The sequence below is a fragment of the Amblyomma americanum genome, chromosome 1 (assembly GCF_052857255.1).
Source record: "Amblyomma americanum isolate KBUSLIRL-KWMA chromosome 1, ASM5285725v1, whole genome shotgun sequence".
Lineage (NCBI taxonomy): Eukaryota > Metazoa > Arthropoda > Arachnida > Ixodida > Ixodidae > Amblyomma > Amblyomma americanum.
In genome coordinates, this window is record NC_135497.1 from 181,606,428 (window position 1) to 181,627,391 (window position 20,964).

Consider the following 20,964-nt stretch of genomic DNA (forward strand, 5'->3'; position numbering starts at 1 on the left):
GCGAGATTCTTGCAGTCTCACGAGGGAGAGCTTCTCCGGCCGGCGTTACTTCCATAGTCGTAATAACGGAAAGCCAAGCCAAATCGTTGAAATAACGCAAGCGTTATTTCAACCCATGACGTTGGTTTCAGTAGCACTATGGCCGGTCGGGTCGTCGACGGGAAGAGCGCGCGATCGTGTTGCACGTGAATAATTTGTTCTTGCTATCTTTTGGTATGCACATACTGAGTGATTGCCCGTTATCTGACACTCGGCATTCAGTTGTCAACTACCTTACTCCCGAATATTTGGTGTTAGCAGATAACCCAGGACTAGCGCTGAGCCCGCCTGCCCGGCAGTGGACCCAAAGGCCCGGAGGGAAAGACTCATCTGTTTTTTCGTAAGTTCTGCTCAAAATCTTTGTGCAGTTCAACAGAAAAGAGCTTGCGCTCAGCGTGTTTTATATCTTTTGTCAACCCAGCCCAACGTAACTCATGGTCATGTAAAACACGCATAATTACCAGCTTTTGCGTCCTCCCGAAAAAAGGCTGGAAACTTTTGACAACAGTCCAGTTGAACTAACCATTTGTGCGATGAGTTTTGTACGCGGTCCGATTTTTTGTGGCCCCGCGGCTGGTAAAGTCTGTAGAGTGTTGACTTAATGCTGCACTTTACAAATGTGTGCTGCTTTTACAATTCGCTTTCTAAAGCAGTTGCAAAAATTGCGGCGAGATAAGTGATTACGCTTTGGTGTCTGCAGCGCGAAACATGTTCTTTTAAATTCATATTTATTTCAGAAAACAGGACTTTAAAAACTGACTGGCAGTTTTGTGGTATGCACGGACCTTCCCGATTCCTGCTTCGAGTCCGGAGTTGGCTTGCTGGCGCAGAGGCTGAACAAATGGGACGTTAAAATGCTGAGGCAGCAACGGCTCTAAGGCGCCACAAGGTGAGCCCTCAACCCTCTGTGAGAATTTTAAAATGAGTGCTGTGCCACCTGCGCCGAGCATCGGTTTTACGTGGGAAAGGTGCTTGGGCCCAGGTAGCCAACTAGAATGGAGCGCATGAGGCAACTAGAGAAGCAAGCTTAATTTTAAGGCCTCTAAGCTTAAGACCTTTTTGCAGCCGATAGTGTAAAGAGCCCTTAAAGAGATGAACATTGTGGGCAATGTGCTTGATGTCCTTTGACTGTTTGGAAACTTGTGAGGTGGATAAAGCTCACAAGGCACTGTTGCAATGTGTGACAGGTCATTGTGGTGATATTAGAAGACATAGTGCAGCACAATGGGACAGAGAAAAGGAGCACAAAGGATAAGTGCTCGTCCTGTGTGCTCCTTTTCTCTGTCCCATTGTGCTGCGCTATGTCTTCTAATATGCTATACGTACAAGCCCAAACTACAACTTTGTTAAGATTGGTCATGATAGGTTTCTTTGATTTGGCTGCACTCTCTGCACTAGTGCTGTGAAGTTCCGCGGTGGTGCCAGCAGCGTGCAACGTCAGAAACACTTGGAAGAATTTTCAAGCAGAAAATCGCAATGAAGTTTTACCATGAACCTGCTCTAGGAAATGGTCGTTTCACAGAAAGAAAAAAAATCGTTGCATGTATACACACAGGCGACTTACGAATTACCGCTGAAATGCTGCCCATGCGACTCGACTTGACCACTTAGGTTTTCATTATGACTCTTCAAACAGTCACTCACCTCCTCTATGTGTAGGTCGAAGGTGCAGAGAAGGTATGGCACGAGTTATTTAATGAAATGGTGACAGTTATTTGCTGAAAGGTTATGGCTTATGGGGGTTTAACGTCCCAGATCGACTCAGGCTATGAGAGACACCGTAGTAAAGGGCTCCGGAAATTTTGACCACATGGTGTTATTTAAGGGAGCATAAACACCTAACTTTTGAGTGCGTGGTTTCTTCTTTTTAATGTAATGACGCCACTGCGGTGGCTCTTTGGTTATGGGGCTCGGCTGCTGACCCAAAAGACGTGGGTTTGATCCCGGCCGCAGGGGTCGAATTTTGATGGAGGCGAAATTCTAGAGGTCCATGTACTGTGCGATGTCAGTGCATGTTAAAGAACCCCAGGTGGGCAAAATTTCCGGAGCCCTTCACTACAGTGTTCCTCATAGCCTGAGTCGCTTTGGGACATTAAACCCCCATAAACCAAACCAATCTTTTTGTAATTAGGTGTAAGACATTATTACACACGGATTACCACGTGGTATGCTCCTACGGCTGCTAAATAATTTATAACTGAATTTCTTTCTCGTCATGTTTCAGTTTCAACAGCTGAACGATGACTGTGACATCAAAGAGAGGTTTTAGGTCATGTGAGGCGTGAAAAACTGCAATATAATTGGTGCTTCTACATTTGTGGTCATTCCTGCTCTTGAGGAAGGCTGGCTTCAGCACTACAGTAAATTAAAACGATAAAGCAGCTATTATATCGCAGTTTTTCTATGCCTCATATGACCTAAAACCTCTCTTGGACGTCACAGCTCTCGTTCGGGCCGTTGAAGCCGAAACAGCATGACAGAGAAATTCGATTATAAATTATTTAGCGGTCGTAGGCGAATACCACATGGTGATTCATGCATAGTAGTGTCTTCCGCATCATTATAGAGAAGAAAATATGCCACCAAAATTAGGTCTCTATGCTTTCTTAACGTGCACTGACATCGCACAGTACACGGGCCCCTAGAATTTCGCCTCCATCGAAATTCGACCGCCGCGGCCAGGGTGAAACCCGTGACCCGAAAGACGCGGGTTCGATCCTGGCCGCGGCGGTCGAATTTCGATGGAGGCGAAATTCTAGAGGTCCGTGTACTGTGATGTCAGTGCATAGTAAAGAACCCCAGGTGGCCGAAATTTCCAGAGCCCTTCACTATGGCATCCCTCATAGCCTGAGTCACTTTGGGACGTTAAACCCCCATAAGCCATAAGCCTTTCAAAAAAGAACTGTCATCATTTCATTAAATAACTAGTGCCATACCTTCTCCGCTTCTTCGACCTACACATGGGCACCGCCATATTGCTGCACCGCAGCTGCGCTTCCATTTCGGCGAGTGCAAGCCAGCCAAGAACTCATGCTGCACTTCTTGAACTAGTGCAGAAAGTGCAGCGAAATGGAAGAGAACTTATGATTATGTGGCTATTTCCTTTGCATTGGGCGGGCGACTGTTTTTTGTCCTAGCCATTGCATAGAAAGAAGAAACAAAGGAAACGTGGAAACATTCACTATTAAGACAACAGCTTTCACCTGCAGACCCCAAATGAACAAAGCCTGCCTGTATACTGAACAAAGCAACTAGGCTGTCACGTATCTAGCAAGTTATAATTTTGAAGGTGGGCCTCCTGCTGTGAAACTGGCAACGTTTGTGCCCCTAGAGACAAGCAGTGGCGAGAGGCGAGAAGTCGCAGACGAATGTAGGTAGGACAGGTAGCTGAACGAGGAAGTAGTTCCCGTAATTGAAGAATACAAAGAAACACAAGGACGAGACATGTTTATGTTCTTCCTTCTATGTTTGTCATTTTGCTTTCACAAGTTAACAGTAGATGTTCGTTGTAGTTTCACTTTTTGAGGAAATGGGGAGGGGGTTGTTCATCTTGAGACTTGCAGCCCAAAAGACAGAGCACAGGAGTGACTCACACAACATTAATCTTTGCGTTTTATTCCTACTGTTCTGTGTGCTTGCACCCCTTGTCCCCAAATGAGGCATTGACATGATCTTACGTGGTGCTATGCTGGTAAAAGGATGTGTGCTGCATGCATATGGGTGTGTGTGGCATTCAGATTCAAGCACCAACACACGGCTTCTAGTGCAGTAGGAATTACGGGAGGAAAAAAAGCCTCAAGGATGTAGATGAACAGTTTAGTTCTTCAGTTTGCCTTTCTTGAAAAATTCTGTGGCAGGAGGTTTTAATACATGTCAGCCCACCCCTCATGTAATACTCCCTTGTGGGCCTTTGAGGTACAAAGAAATAAAAAAAAGTAATGCCCTTTCAAACAGTATAATTTGCAGCTTTGGAGTAAGATTTTCGGTGGCCACTTCAGGGAGTGTTTGCCCAGAGCTTGTAGTGATTGCTTAATGGCGCTTGGTCCCAAGAACCATACAGTTAACCAATTGCCCTTGTGCCTCTTGGTGAGAAAATCTGAGAGGTCAAAATGACAATTTACCATAGCTGGGAAGAGTAATGAGCTGGATGTATTGCCGAAGAGAACCGAGATCATCTGCTTGACAGTGGTAAGAATTTTGAGTTGGTTAGAGCATAGATGGCTTAACACCATCTTCCATATCTTAATAGATGTGGCATTGTTGGCATGTGTAATTAAAAATTTGTTTCGATGTGTGTGGCTGGTGAGCTGTCAGCTTGGGCATGACAAAGTTGTAAGCTCAACCAGAAGTACCTGTGCTGTTTGAGCTCAGGGCAAGAGCTTTGAGCGAGGCCACTGAACTACGTCTTTGTTGTACATTTGTCTTTCGTGGCGCTCCTCCTTCCCCCACTTCTGTTAGGAATGTCGCCATGGGGCCGAGCGAAAGTGGTGGGGTGTAATTAGAGCAGTGGCATGGCCATAAGGTTCATCCGAAGAGCACTGCATAAGACTTGTTTGCTGGATTGGCCCCGCAGTCAGAACTGAGGTGAGTTATGAGTGGGCCACTGTGGAAAAAGACAGAGCAGCAGAAAACATGCCACGAATGGTGGAGAGCTATAGTTTGGACGCAACCTTTGATGCCTTTGTTGCCATTGTGGTCAAAGTTATCTGTGAGACCATCAAGGGCAGCACCTGTTCTGAATGCATCGCATAGCAATAGATCAGAGCTTCAATTTTATAGTTGGATCATGGGCCTTAATGCAGGAGGTTTATGAATCTGTTCAGATTTCACATTGAGACGCATCAAATTCAGCAACGTTAGTACTCACAGGTACAGTAAAACCTCGTTAAGGCATACCTCGCGGCACTGTGGAAAAACTGTGTGCAAAGCGGCAATATTGTCACGAAGACGACGACGCTGGCAGTGGTGCGGGAACGGAAAAGTCACGTTATAGGCGAGCAGCCTTTAAAATCATCTCACTGCCATCATTCATCGCCGCTTATTATTCGGCTGGTCGCCACTTAACATTTGGTGTGAGATGCGGGGTATCATCCCCATTCTGGCGGAGTCCTCCGCCTGCCGTAATCGTCGGCCGTGTGCACCTGGTTCGCCCTGCTGTGCCCCAGCCCGCCGAACCTGAACCGACCTCTCCGCTCACCTCAGTCCCGTCCCCCGCCCTGACCACAAGACACATTGACATGACAACGCTACCCCCACACGTGAGGACACCGCCCCCCTGCCCATGCCATTCGGTGCATTCAAGGGCTTCGTCGACCAGGATTCATTCACACATATCTTTCATTGTGGCAGCCAGCACTTCCCCCCATGCCATTTCTGTTGTACCGTCCTCCTCTGAACCCATATCCACTCTGCCAGCTCTCCGTCGGTGTCTTCTTCTATTCACTATCAGGACGATCGCTCGGCAGCCTTGGGTAGTGTCACTAAAACGACAAAGCTGGCAGTGTCGTGGGAACAGAAAGGTCGCGCTATAGGCGAGCGGCCATTAGAATGATCTCACTGCCATCGTTCATCGCCGCTTATTATTCGGCTGGTCGCCACGTAACAATATGCCCGAACTGAAAGCAGCCTGAGTATATCCGTTGACCTGGTAAAAGATGATACCTGAGGCATTTCAAAGAATGCGCAGGTGAAACCTTTTAATCGCATAGCTACGAGTGCAGCCTCGAAGGTATGTAAGCCAGTTCCCGTATCCCAGCTGCTCTATTAGGCCGTATTTGAGTGAACAAGCAAGTGTCTAGCATGCATGCAGTTTTTTCCAACAGTACAAGTTTAGCTGTCTTCAGCTTCCATGTAGGTGTTACTTTCATTGGATGGCGTTTTGCCAATGATGGAAGCAACAGTGTCAATACCAAACTGCAACAAAATACCTCCTGTAAACAGGAGGTATTTAGGAATACCTGCTCTATTCCGAGGCCTGGATTGGGAGCAGTTGGGGATAAGAGTTAATGGAGAATATTTTAGTAATCTGCAATTCTCAGGTGATATCGCTAAGTCACTCAGCAGATGAACTGCAAAGCAAGATCAGTAAGCAGATTGGTGTGTCTAAAGAATTAAAGCAGTATAAACACCTAACTTTTGGGTGCGTGTTTTTTGTTTGTAATGATGCGTAAGGCGTTGTTATACATGAATTACCACCTGGTATTCTCCTATAACCACTAAATAATTTATAATAGCTTTTCTTTCTTGTGCTGTTTCGGTCTCAGTTTCAACAGCCGAATGAGGACTGTGACGCCAACGTGTGCTTACAGGTCATGTGAGGCATGAAAAAACTGCAATATAATCGCTGCTTCCACATTAGTTCCACATTCCGGCTCTTGAGGAAGGCTGGCTTCAGCAGTGCAGTAAACCATAACGATGAAGCAGCGATTATATGGTCGTTTTTTTATGCCTCACATGACACAAAAGCACTCTTTGACGTCACAGCAATTGTTCGGCTGTTGAAACTGAAACAGCGTGACAGAAAAAATTAATTCAATTATAAATTATTTAGCGGCCATGGGCAAATATCACATGGTGATTCATGCGTAGTAGTATTTTCTGCATCGTTGTAGAGAAGAAAACATGCCACCAAAATTATGTGTGTATATTCCTTTAGCACGCAGGAAACCAAATGGAAAATGCTCTTGGCCATTCCCTCCAATGCAAATGCTGTGTGGTGTATAATATTGTTACGTGGTGGCTGTCCAAAGAGTGAGTTGCGATGAACGATGGCAGAGATATAATTTAATGGCCGTTGGCCTAGCGCGAGTGCTCTGTAACGCACCACAGCCAGCATCGTCGTCTTTGTCACAATATTCCATTTTCTCATGAACATTGTCAATAATAGGAAACTGGGTGGTGTGTCATTGTTTGCGTAAGAACTTAGGACACTGAGAAGTTCCCTAGGCAGCCGCTGACCACACACCATACGTGGCAAAATTACTTTTGAAAAGTAATTAAATTCCATTACTAATTACTTTCCTAGAAATCATGGAAGTAATTAACTTACATTACAAATTACTGGTCTCAAAATGTAATGACATTACATTACAATTACCTGCCTTAAGTAATGAAAATTGCTTAGTTTTGATGCTAAAATGTTGCGCATTGGTCATAGTTTGTGCAAAATTTCTAATTTTTTTTTCGTTTGCACCACCACTGAGCTTGAAAATGGGCGTCAGAAATTTTGCCCCTCTTTAGTCAATTTGAACAGCCGCTTTGCTGATGTAGATGAGGTCTTTGTCATATCACTCTTCAATCAGAAGTACATCGTTCAATGTGTAATATGGTTCCACCATCCTGATTTTGAAGAATTTGTCATCCAAGTAAACAGCAGGAGTGTATTCACTGCTTATCCACGCATCATCCCAGAAGTGCACAGGTGCGCGAGGAGCTGCCAATTCTGCTGTTCAATTGATTTGTTTTGGAGGCAAGTTGGTGGAAATACATTTCATCTTGCTGGGACTTTGTTGCCTATCTTGCCCTTGAGTTAGAAATACGGCCTCAGATGAGGCCTCAAAAACCCGACAAATCATGGCCAACTTTCTTATACATGTCAGTTGAGACTTGTGAATGTGGCGACGTCAAGGTACTTGCTCAAGCACTCGCAGTGCGTCTGCGCAAAGGTGCCAAATGGCATTCCTTGGTCATCGAGCTCTTCTGGTGGCCATGCAGTGCGTTTGTGTGTGAGACCTTATGCAGTGCAGGGAGATGCGTAGCAGTGCTGACGCGTGTGTGCACATCACCTCTCGTCCGCGTGCGCCGCTTTCCTGGGGTGCTGGTTATTACTGCTTGCGCGTTTTTAAGGCACAAGCCTTAAATGGCACATTAACATCAATACCCGGCGTTGTTGTCGATGTCCAGGAAAAGTGGTCCATAACCCCCAATGACATCATCAGCAAAGAGAAAAATTTCTTCCAAGTGTGCAGAGAATTGAACCAAGGGCCTTCAGATTGCGAGGTGATCACACAACCCATGGACCACAATACCGCGTTGCTTCTTGGCAAGTAATGATTCATTTAATGTATGTGTTGCCCTATGACTATAGCTAATGAGTAGGTGTGTCACTAGAAAGGAAGGAAACAATATAAATTAAAAAGTGAATGTTTTTCGCCTTCAAAGCATGGAAGTAGTCTCTAGTGCCCTCCGTAGTTTATTCTTGCTTTGGATGTCGCCGCGTTGGCTCATTGGTTATATGGTGCTCGGCTGCTGACCCGAAAGACTTTGGTTTGATCCCGTCTACGGCAGTCTCATTATCGGTGGAGGCGAAATGCTATAGGCCCGTGTACTGTGCGATGTCAGTGCACGTTAAAGAACCCCAAGTGGTCAAAATTCCCGGAGCCCTTCACTATGGCGTCCCTCGATTGCTAGTCGAGGGACGCCATAGTGAATTAGTTGAGGGACGCCATAGTCGATTGCTTTGGGACGTTAAACCCCCATAAACTGCATATTTGCTTTGTATATGCTCATCTCCACAAACGCAAGGCCAAAACATTGCAGATACGAGGAGAAGCATGGACTCGGTATGCAGCAAAAGTGATATTGCTAGTAATTAATTACTTTTCCGTGAAATTACTGCTTGAAAGTAGTTCATTACATTACTAAATTACCAGGCCACAAAAGTAATGAATTACATTAGAAATTAGCGAGAAAATTAATTTAATTACTGTAATTATATTAGTAATTTAATTGCTGGCTAGTCTGCCACACACTGATTTCAAGGTGATTGCACACTGCTTTTCAATGAATGCGAAATGCTGACATGATAGCTTCTGCAAATGGTATGAAATAGGGCCTTTTACATTTTTAAGGCAAAGGTTTATGCCACCTTCCCTTTTATTTTTTCTCGCCCCCCCCCCCCCCCTTTTCCCTCTTCATATTTTTTTTTTTTTTTTGATGTTATGAATGCAATGTTTTAGCAAGAAACTTGAATTAGCCCCTATGAAAAATTTTTTTGCTGGTCTGCACGTGACTGTCTCTATGCCCAGGTTTTGTGCCATTTCCTACTCCCTGGCATTTATTGGCACTTTTACTTCATTAAAACTTTTGTGAATGTGCTGGCACAAATTTTGAGCAGTTCCTTTTCTAGCGCTTGCAAGTTGTTTCCATATTTTTGTTTTCCATGGGGGTGAAGTTTCATGGCATGTCCAGTCCGTCAACTATTTCTTAGCGTTTTCAGATACTTTGTCCCATTACACTTGTGCATTGTGGAAGAGCCGCAGCTGCTCTTAAGATGCTTTGTGTCCTTGCCATTGTGCAGGGGCAGCAGCAGCGTCTTCTCCGCAGTGCTCAGGTGCAGGTGGGCAAAGCATCCAAAAATGATGGCTAGCTTGGCTGGCATTTTCTCTTGGTCTCTGAATGCATCATATGGTCAGAATTTGGCAAAATTATGGACATGTATACCAGGGAATCGTTTCGAAAAGTTATCCAGGATTTATATTGTGAATAAAAATAGCACAACATGCATAATTTTTGGTTTTGTGATACTGCAGATTACACGAACCAAGAACAGAATAGCAAGGTTCTACTGTATTTCTTTGAAGGGCTGTGACGGTTTTAAAGGGTGTCTAGCAACCTAGAATTGTCAAGAGGAATTTCATTTACCTGGAAAAATCGGGGAATTGTGAGGGATACCATATAGAAAGTGGTCAAGTCTGGGAAAAGAACGGACTGAAATTAATGCAGGGGTCTGCTACGAGTTTTAACGATACTGTGAGTGTGCACCAAACTGTCCATTCTTATTGGCATGACATATTTTTGCTTCTAATGAGTATTAGGCATGGCAGCCTGTCTGTTTTAGCTGTCTTTTTCTTGTCTTCAATTAAGTGAGCATTGTATATTGTAACGGAAAACAGGGAGACAGGTCGCTAACCAGCAGAATACAGCAAGCAGCCAGCCAGCCAGCGAGAGACACTTCAACGTCTTCGAAGACACTTCAGCGCCACCTGAGAACACCAGGTGGCATTACTCCCCCTCCAAAAAAAAGAAAAACAAAAGCGGGGTTGCAGTATGGGCAGTGGAAAGAGAAAAAAAAACAGCACAAGCACACAAAAATGTACAAGGGAGGTGGGCGAAGGTGTCCCACGCGAAAACTAGCAGAACACTGAGCGTACTATCCATTACCGCGTGAAGTAGGGTTTCATGCGGACAACGTGCACAACCTCAGAGCGGGGTGGACGACGCTGAGGCTGCACAGTCCCGTCAGGAAGAACTTCGTAGGTCACTTCGGTGACGCGGCGCAAAACTCGGTACGGTCCAAAGTAACGGCACATCAGTTTTTCAGACAAGCCTGGGCGGCGTACCGGGGTCCACACCCAAACTTGGTCTCCCGGATGGTATTCGACGTGCCGATGACGGAGGTTGTAGCGGCGTGCATCCGTGCCCTGCTGCCGCTGAATGTGAAGACGGGCAAGTTGACGTGCTTCCTCGGCGCGCTGAGCGAACTGCTCGGCGTCTGGCGTGAGTGGGTGGTCATCAGTGCTGCATGGAAGCATTGCATCCAGCATCGTCTGAACGTCACGTCCGTAGACCAGACGAAATGGTGTAAATCGGGTCGTCTCCTGGGTGGCCGTGTTGTAAGCGTATGTGACGTACGGGAGAATCTCGTCCCAGGTTTTGTGCTGCGAGTCTATGTACATTGCGATCATGTCGGCGATCGTTCTGTTGAGTCTCTCTGTGAGCCCGTTCGTCTGTGGGTGATAGGCAGTAGTTTTGCGATGGTTCGTGTGACTGAGCTCGAACACGTCGCGCATGAGCTGTGCCGTAAACGCCGTACCTCGATCAGTGATTACGTGGGACGGTGCGCCATGACGCAGCACGATTTGTTGCATAAAAAACTGGGCGATCTCAGATGACGTACCGCGCTGCACCGCTTTAGTTTCCGCATACCTTGTTAAATAGTCGGTCGCGACTATGATCCATTTATGACCGGCCGATGACACAGGGAATGGGCCCAGAAGATCGATGCCGACTTGATCAAAAGGCGTCCGAGGGGGTTCAATAGGTTGCAGCAAGCCCGCTGGCTTGAGAGGAGGCGCCTTACGACGTTGGCAATCGCGGCAGCCTCTGACGTAACGCTGGACGGCGTGAGAAAGTTTGGGCCAATAATACGCCTGGCGCACGCGTGCAAGTGTGCGGGCAAAGCCCAAGTGGCCGGAGGTCGGCTCATCGTGACAAGCAAGAAGGATATCGGCGCGGAGATCTGCCGGAACGACGAGGAGGTGCGCTCGGTCAACAGTGCTGGAGTTTTTCTTAAACAAAATGCCGTTCCGGAGACAGAAGGCCGGCAGGTTTCTAGAAAATTGTCAGGGTACGACAGAAGCTCGGCCCTCCAGATAATCAATGATAGGTCGCAGGTCTGGGTCAGCTCGCTGGCGGGTCATTAGGTCTAAGGCGCTGACAACTCCAATAAAACCACTCTCGTCCTCTATGCTATCATCCGCTAACCCGACGGGCGCGCGAGAGAGTGCGTCAGCGTCTTCGTGCGTCTGGCCAGATTTGTGCACAATGGTGTAATCGAATTCTTGGAGGCGGAGGCTCCATCGGGCTAGGCGCCCCGATGGGTCGCGAAGATTTGCAAGCCAGCACAACGAATGGTGGTCGGTAACTACTTTGAACGGGCGGCCGTAGAGGTACGGACGAAATTTCATGGTTGCCCACATAACCGCAAGGCATTCTTTTTCTGTGGTCGAATAGTTTGTTTCAGCGCGAGAAAGCGTGCGGCTTGCATACGCGATGACCCTTTCCACGCCACCTTGGTGTTGGACGAGTACGGCGCCGAGGCCGACGTTGCTCGCGTCGGTGTGGACTTCGGTTTCAGCCTCTTCATCAAAGTGCGCAAGAACAGGGGATGTTAGCAGTCGTCTGCGCAGCTCGGCAAAAGCCTCCTGCTGCTCGGCAGCCCACACGAACTGTGTATCATTGCGCGTGAGGTGGTACAGGGGTGCGGCAATCTTTGAAAAGTCGGCGATGAAGCGGCGGTAATATGCGCACAGACCCAAAAAACGTTGCACACTTTTCTTTGTTGCAGGAACAGGAAAGTTGGCGACGGCAGCAGTTTTCTCGGGGTCGGGCTTAACGCCATCGGCACTCACGAGGTGACCGAGAAACTTCAACTCTTTGTACCCAAAGTGGCACTTCTCGGGCTTTAGCGTTAAGTCGGCCGATCGGAGGGCATCTAATACTGTCCTCAGGCGTTCAAGGTGTTCGGCAAAGGTTTCGGAAAATACGACGACATCATCGAGATAAACCAAACAAGTTTGCCATTTTAGTCCAGCGAGAACGGTATCCATCATCCGCTGGAAAGTTGCCGGCGCTGAACATAGCCCAAAAGGTAGCACTTTAAATTCGTACAGTCCGTCGGGTGTCACGAACGCCGTTTTTTCGCGGTCCCGCTCGTCGACCTCTATCTGCCAGTACCCACTCTTTAAATCAATGGAGGAGAAGTACTGGGCGCGACGAAGTCTGTCGAGCGAGTCGTCGATACGAGGCAGCGGGTAGACGTCTTTTTTGGTGATGTTGTTCAGTTTCCGATAATCCACGCAGAAGCGGAGTGTCCCATCCTTTTTCTTCACCAGCACGACAGGTGAAGACCAGGGGCTGCTGGAAGGTTGAATGATTCCATCTGAAAGCATCTCCTTCACCTGCGTTTGGATCGCCTCACGCTCCTTCGGTGAGATACGGTACGGCTGCTGATGGATGGGGCGGGCATCGTCGGGCGTAATGATGCGGTGCTTGAGAAGAGCCGTTTGCCGGACTTTCGACGAAGAAGCGAAACAGGAGGAGTATTCAAGTAGGAGGGCACGTAGTTCTCGCTGTTGAGTCACCGAAAGGTCCGGGCTGATGTCAAGGGATGGGCGCACAGGTCTAACAGCTTCGAACGCGAAACATTCAGAAACCTCCGCTAAGGGGTCGGCGAATGCGATGGCAGTAGCACGAAAAAGGTGCCGGGGCTCGTTAGAGAAGTTAGTCACCAGGAGCTCAGAGCAGCCGTCGCGGAGATGGATGAGACCTCGCGCTGAGCAGATGCCGTGGGTGAGCAAAAGGGACAGGTTGCCCTCTGCGACCGCTGTCCCTTCACGTAGACCGTCGCAGTGAACACTCACAAAAACGCTGGCGCGTGGCGGAATCCAAACGCTCTCGGCGGATATTCTAAGGGCGGCGCGGCGTGGACAGTCCTCGGAGTAAACATCAGCTTTCTCGGTAGAAAATGTGACAGTGCGCTTTCGGAGGTCAATAATAGCTCCATACTCTCGGAGAAAATCAACGCCAAGGATACAGTCACGGGAGCAGTTCGGTAGAACTAGGCAGCTGACAACAAATGTGGAGCTGCGAATTTGGACTCTTGCTGTGCATAGGCCAAGCGGAGTTACGACATGTCCGCCAGCCGTGCGAATCTGCGTGCCGGACCATGGTGTCATTACTTTTTTAAGAAGCGCCGCTAGCTTTCCGCTTAAAATCGAGAAATCAGCGCCAGTGTCCACCAAAGCACTAACCTTATAGCCATCGAGAAGCACGGGTATATCCAACGAGAATCGATCTCCGAGTTCAGGTACTGCAGTCGTTGCCTTTAAATCGCGGTCGGTCGCTGTTCGCGTTGTCGGGGGGTCTTGTTCAGATCGATTGCCAGCGGCCTCGCCCCCTGAGGTCGCTCTCTTTAGTTTTCCCGGCGGGGACTTGGCGACCGTCTCTGCGCCATCCAGGAGGAGCTTTGGGGCTGTGGCGAAGGTCGGCGTGGTGATGGAGACCGAGACTGCCGCTGGGGAATTGTCGCCATGCGCTGCTGGGCTACGTAGTCCTCGATCTCCCGGGGTCGTTGACCTCTTGGTGGACGGGGCATGTCGATAGGAAACCCCTGCAGCCCAAGCTGTCGATACGGGCACTGGCGATACAGATGACCGGGTTCCCCGCAGTGAAAGCAGAGACGCCGCCGATCCGGAGCACGCCACAGGTCCGTCTTCCGCTGGGGTGATCGTCGATTGTCGATGTAGTACGTGTCGGGGTGTGCGGAAAACAGCGAGCCTTGATTGGACGGAGGAAACTGCGCCGAAGAGGGCGCAGGACGTTGCAAGGCTTCAGCGTACGTTGGACGACGGCACTCCGTTGGTAAAGGCGGCGGGTCAACGGACGGGAACGAAGGTCTCAAGGCTTGAACCTCTTCGCGGACAAGGCTAGCGAGAGAGCCGGCCGTCGGCAGGGGAGCACCGAAAAGCGCCTGGAGCTCTTCGCGCACAACGGAGCGGATCAGGTCGCGGAGAAGACCAAAGTTAGCCCCGAAGGCAGGAAGCGGCTCTGTAAGTGAAGCGGCGAGTACCGGCCGGTCGTAGGTGGTAGACCGCCGCAAGAGCATCTTCTCCATCGTGACCGCCTCCGAGAGAAACTCAGCAACAGTCCCAGGTGGACTGCGCACGAGGCCAGCGAAAAGTTGCTCTTTAACGCCGCGCATGAGATGGCGCACCTTTTTATCTTCGGGCATGGCCGGGTCAGCTCGCCGGAAGAGCCGAGTCATATCCTCCACGTACATGCTTACAGTCTCATTCGGCATCTGAATGCGAGACTGCAAAGCCCGTTCTCGACGATCCGTGCTGGTGTAGGTCTCCAGCAGGCGTCGGCGGAACTCGTGCCATGAGATTAGGGCGTCTTCTCGGTTTTCGTACCAGGTACGTGCACCATCTTCGAGACTAAAGAAGACGCTTCGAAGTTTAGCGGCGTCGTCCCACTGGTTGAATGAGGCCACGCGTTCAAACTCGAGAAGCCAGTCCTCTACGTCTTCGAGCTGACTGCCGTGGAATGGTTTGGGCAGTCGCGGATTCTGCAAGGTGTAGTAGGCAGCAGCTGGCATGACAGGTCGATGGGTGGGTGCTCTGGCAGACTCCAAAAGCCCGTGTTCGGGAGGTAGGCCTTGACTTCTCCGGCTAGCACGGTGCACGGGGGTGTCCACTAGCGAAGGACTGGAGCCCAGGGTATCCGGAGGAGTATGAGACATATACAGGGATCTTTACCCAGCGCCTACACCAAAATATGTAACGGAAAACAGGGAGACAGGTCGCTAACCAGCAGAATACAGCAAGCAGCCAGCCAGCCAGCGAGAGACACTTCAACGTCTTCGAAGACACTTCAGCGCCACCTGAGAACACCAGGTGGCAATATACTGGTTGGTTCTGTACAGGTTGCCACATTCCTCATTAAATTTGGTCTGGTGTATATGAATAGACACAGCTACGTTCAAAAGTATTTTCTGTGGAATAAGCCGTAGTCATAGTAATGTGCAGAATTCATGCACTTTCAGTATACTGATGCGAGGTGCCACGCGACCCCAGTGGGGCATCAAAATCGATCTGTAAATCTTGCTCTCAGGCCTCGTCAATCTTGTAGGCTATTGTGGAAACAAACAAATAGAGGCTAGTTTCTCTGCGGTTCGAGCTGTGATGACGAGGTCGTAAAAAGCTGTTACTTTTTGTGGAAATCGCTTGGTGCTTGTCCTGTGGCATTGCTGCTATCGAAAGGGATGCCAGTGTGTGCCTTCATAGGAAAGGCAGTGAAAGGCAGTGCTTCTCAGTGATGAACAAACCAACCTTTGTCAGCCCTCTTGTTCAAGGGTTCCTTCTTGAATGAATGAAATATTCTTTTGCAGTACAATGAGCAGTGTATGGAGCCCCTGAATGCATGCAGAGTGTTCCGTTTAGAAATTCTCCAGAATTTTCTCAAAGTAGAGTTTGTTTCTTTTGTGAAATCACATGTCAGCACATATGGCCACCACTCTTATCAACCATTAGAAGAAAGCAAAAGCTTGTGAGCATAGTTTTAACAAACTACCAAATCTAAGACTCCGGATCACCAAGGCCCTTTTCATCTAATGAGAAGGGAAACAGCTGCTGAAATTCCTGCACAGATTCCTAGTTGAAATGTGCCAGCATCTGTGGGTCCGTTATGGCCAGGGATTCCAGTGTGGTGAAACCCATACACAAGAGTTAGGTGGGCCATGTCCAGTCAAGAATGCTGCATCTGGGGCAGCATTCCACACCCGGAGGTGTCACAAGGGAGTGTGGAAGAGGTCGTCTTGTTAATGCTCTCACTCTTGTTGTAGCTTAAGCTGCTGTTCATCGATTTTTTGTGTCATTAATGTTTCTCAACAATGCCACATCACGTCATACGCCTTTTCAGTGTCTGAACTGTGACAAGAGCATCTCCACCGCAGCCATGGCCTCGTGCTTGAGTGCTCGCCTCAGCTACGGGAGGTCGTGGGTACGATTCCCGCGGCCTCCAGTCCACCAGCCAATTAATACAATGGGAACAGGCGGTCCCCTGGCCTAGTGCTCAGCTCTCCAGGGGTGCACTGCGTGGGAAGGATAGCCTATGCCTCAAAATTCCCGTCAAATACGGGCACAAAAACGTCTCCACGTGGTTAAAACCTGCAGTTCCAAAACTCCCGCCTTGTGCCAGTTACAAAACTTACAACGTTCACTTCTCTAGCCTCAAGAGAGATGTGCCATAGCTCTCTCCGCTCACAAACCCCCTTCGAGCAAAGTGCAGCGGTATTTGCTTGCTACCATTGTGGCTGGCTCACACGCATCTGCAGGTGTGCATGACGGGTTAAAAAAAAAGATGGGCTTCTACCGCACGAGGTGGATTTAGGGTTGCTTGACGGCGGAACTTATCTCTGATTCGTCAAGGCAGCAGTTTGGTCGAAGACCCTTGTCCCAAGCATCTCACCCTAGATGAGCCGAGCACCATGGCGGGGAAATCTTAAAACCGGTGGGTACCCGCCGGCACTGGGAATCTAACACAGCACCTCCCGAATGTGAGGCGGATGCTCTACCACAAGGCCGCGCTTCGGTGCTATGATCTTCGCCAAAAGGCCAAGAAATGAAAAGCCGAAGGATTGTCGTTCGGCAGCTTACAAAGTCAAGCTGTCATGTTTTTTCCTGAAGACAGTTATGGCTCAGACTAATTGTACCATTCTACATGATTTTCCCTCATTCATTGAGATGCTCATTAAGCTTTAGGATGCGATAAATTATGAAGAGGAATGAAATGCTTCTTTTCATCACTGCATTTTGTGGAAACGTTTGTATTGTAATTTCAAATATCTGTTTTATAATTTGAACTACTCGAAAATAAAGCATGTCGCAGTGATGGCCGGCATTTCGAAAGGCCCTGGTATGCGCAGCATGTGTACGAGAGCAGACGATGCAGCGGTCCCTGTGTCACTACTTTTGGAGCCCACATGACCAGGGTTGTTGCTCTTCCTCGGGAGTGACGTCATAATGCACCCTGGCACTCAGAAACCGGAATCGCTCAGTATAAATAATGTGATAATATTTAATCGGCATATTTGAATCGCGGAGCACGTATCACGCCTGGTGGGAGTATGCAATATTTGAAACTAAGAGCACTCCAACCAAAAATTTGGTGCCTCCGTCCCTTTAAGGTTTTGGGTTTAGCATATGGAGGTTGTGACCTCCTGTGTGCCAGCGTCAGAAGTCTTTCAGAAACCCTTTCGTTGTTTGTCTTGACTATTTTTATTCATTCTTGGTCTCTGCCTTGTACACACTTATTTTTGTGTGTGATTTTTCTGGAACATCTTGAACAATGTTCCTTTTATCCTTTTTTTTTTAAGGGTCTTTCTAATGTCCATACGAAAAGCCACTACAGGAGTGTGTGGGCTGCTGCTGTAGCCTGTTGGGAGATGTGCTTATCTTTTTTTCCTTATAAGCATTCCATTTTTTGTGTATTTGTTTGTGGGTTTCTCGTAGTGGTTCAGTTGCATTTTATTGTTCTGAGCTTGCATACTTTTTTCTCTTTTCATGGCATCCAACCCTGTGTATGACTGACACTAGTGGAGGGACTGCAGCAGCCGACCTTGCATGGCGCGGCATTCTCTGGTCCAAGGCACCTATTCCCCGTTCCAGGCTACTGGCTCAAGAGAGAGGGTTTATTGATAGGAAAAGGCAGAGAGGTTGGCCTGAAAAATAAATATCTGGCTCAATAAATACTGGCTCAAGATTGTGCCCACAAGTCTGCACCTTGGCCTACAGGCAGTCGCATTAGGCCCATGTCGGCCAGGACTTCCTTGCCAAATAAAGCATTCCTACCGACATGCCTTGTCAGTAATTAATGAAGCGTATGAATAAATTAATAGCAACTTCGTTGGCCGTATAGGAAAACGTGTTACAAAGCAGTTTGTTTTTTTTAAGACCATACCCAACCACCACATTGTTTCCTCTGAGTAACCTACTCATCTTTGAGGTAAGTGCTTGCCGTGTGTCGCATCACAGTCTGAAGTGTTGCTGCAGGACCGCATAGTGCCTTCCTATTTATGCCATTGCAGCAGAAAATGCTCCAGAAAGCTAATGAAAAAAAAAATTCACCAACATACTGCTTTGAGACAACTGCTGAAAGGGTGCTGAAGCCCACTGAAAATGTAAATCGGGGAATGAACAGGATGATTGTGGGCACTGCACGTTCCTACATTTAATGCATAGGAGGGGCCAGTTTCAACTTTCTTACAGGGGGGTAGTGCCTTTTCTAACTGCATCATCACTGAGTGGGATGCTTGTACCCATACCACCACCTCATTTCGCACTTGAGCATTGACAGTGCTAGGGAAGCTCTTGCTGAACATTGCAATTCAGGCCCTTTGAATTGAATGTTATTTGTAGGTATTTTAAAAAGGCAAGATAACAGTCCCAGCAGTGCTACTGGGATTGCAACTCGCTGCAAACGAGGCAGATTCTAGCACTGGGCTCTTGCTGGCAGTTTGTGAAATTAGCATTACCCAAAACTGCACTGTAAAAGAGCATAAAGAAAACGAGGTCTTCCTCAATTCATGCCATGCAACATGATGGAAGCCATCACATGGCCAGTTTATCAATTGCCTCGAGGTGCCAGAACACGTCGCAAATCTAAAAATTTTATTATAGCGACAAATTTATATATAATACTGCTCAAAGGGAGCACGGCTACAAAACTACCGCCGCGCGCACACACGCGTCCACTATCTTGGCGCTCTTAATTCAGTTCCAATAGATTGACCGAAAGTTTGAGCTATAAAAGCGAGCACGAAACAACGATAGTTCACTGTGTGAGCGTGTGTTTGAGGAAGGATCGCGCATAAAAGGTTTTACCACAAAATGCACTGATCATGGTGCTTGCATGCGGCACAGCGAAACGGCGATATCGATACGAGATAAAATTCCGCAGCTGGGCGCTTCTAGCCTCGCAATGAAAAGAGGCAGGATTGATTTTTCCCTTTGCAAAACAAACATCCAGTAGAACCCCGCTGTTACGTCCGCGGTTGCTGCATTTTTCCCGGTGCTACGTTTTTTTTTTTCACATGAGCCAGGTAGTCCAGCTGCCACAGGAACCCCTGCAACTGAAACTCGATCGCCTATATCTGTTACATAATGCAATTGTTGCATAATTACCTTGTCGTACGTAGCGAAAGTCATCTCACGATGGTAGTTTACATCGTCCCGGAATTCGTTCAATGCGCGCGTAATGGCGACACCGGCCAGAAAAAGCGAGACTATACACGTACTCTATATAGGCACCTGTTCGCCGCTGCGTTCAGCGACTTCTGGAAGCACCCAGGCCAACACACTTACAATCCATGTGATTTTTTGTGCGTCTGTTGGCACAGTTACATCGATGCTGCGATGCTAGCACGAACAGCACAAAAACGAAACTATGCCGCGGCAGACGGCACAAACAACGCTGTACGAAATGCGCTTGCGGGGGTTCGCTCCGACAATTTTGTTTTTGCCATCCGCTTTATTCTTGTCGCCTGCACCTTGAAATACACAATTTCTAGATTCCATTATAGCGACCACCCGCGGTGGCTCGGTGGTTAGGGCGCTCGACTACTGATCCGGAGTTCCCGGGTCCGAACCCGACCGCGGCGGCTGCGTTTTTATGGAGGAAAAACGCTAAGGCGCCCGTGTGCTGTGCGATGTCAGTGCACGTTAAAGATCCCCAGGTGGTCGAAATTATTCCGGAGCCCTCCACTACGGCACCTCTTCTTCCTTTCTTCTTTCACTCCCTCCTTTATCCCTTCCCTTACGGCGCGGTTCAGGTGTCCAACGATATATGAGACAGATACTGCGCCATTTCCTTTCCCCCAAAACCAATTATTATTATTATTATATAGCGATGATTATATAGTGCTACTGAAAGCAATGCTCGGCTCGGCTCAAACATGGCTCAAACAGCAAAAAAATTGCCGGACGTGACGTCTTTTCTTCAAACCGGATTGAACTAGAAGATAGTCACTGCCGATGGTAACGTGCGTTTATGCAACGAAAATAAAAATTTTAAAGTATCAAATCATTGGGGTTGTAGCTAAAAACGTTACCGTAAAATTAAATACATAACTTTGCTTAATAACATATCGTTGCGCGCCTTTGCGACGTCAACGACGCGATAAATAAAAATAAAAACTTAAAAAAGAGGACGCCGACCAAAAGTAAAAACAACAAAATGACGTTTCGGCTCCCGTACGGGAGCCTTGTTCACAATGAGAAGGATTAGGAAGTGCATCGGGATTAAATACGTTTGAAAAGAGGGCGCAGGGAGCGAGCGTATACAGGAGTTAGATTTCCAGTGTTGCGATTGAGGGTGCAATTAGTCGTTTGAATGAATAATGATTCGAGGTGAAGGCGACTGTACAGATTCTTTTCAGTTGCCAGCACGTGTGCCCTACCCCAGTCAATATCGTGGCCAGTTGATACGGAGTGTTCGGCGATAGCATTAGAGTTCACTTTTTTTGTTTTTAACATCATTGCAATGTTCTTTTGGGTGTCTTTTAAAATCGCCAGTCTCGCCGATGTAGACGCTGTCACAATCGGGACACGGGACGCTGTAAACAACGCCAGGGTACTTTTCTTTGGG

General features: G+C 48.0%; 1 long non-coding RNA gene across 1 annotated transcript; it reads left to right on the forward strand.

Annotated features, from left to right (window-relative positions):
* Positions 1 to 102: 102 nt before the first annotated feature.
* Positions 103 to 18,173, forward strand: LOC144114298 (uncharacterized). The gene is made up of 2 exons (XR_013310997.1): positions 103 to 928; positions 17,916 to 18,173. It is a non-coding gene; the product is annotated as an uncharacterized LOC144114298 (long non-coding RNA).
* The last annotated feature ends 2,791 nt before the right edge of the window (positions 18,174 to 20,964 follow it).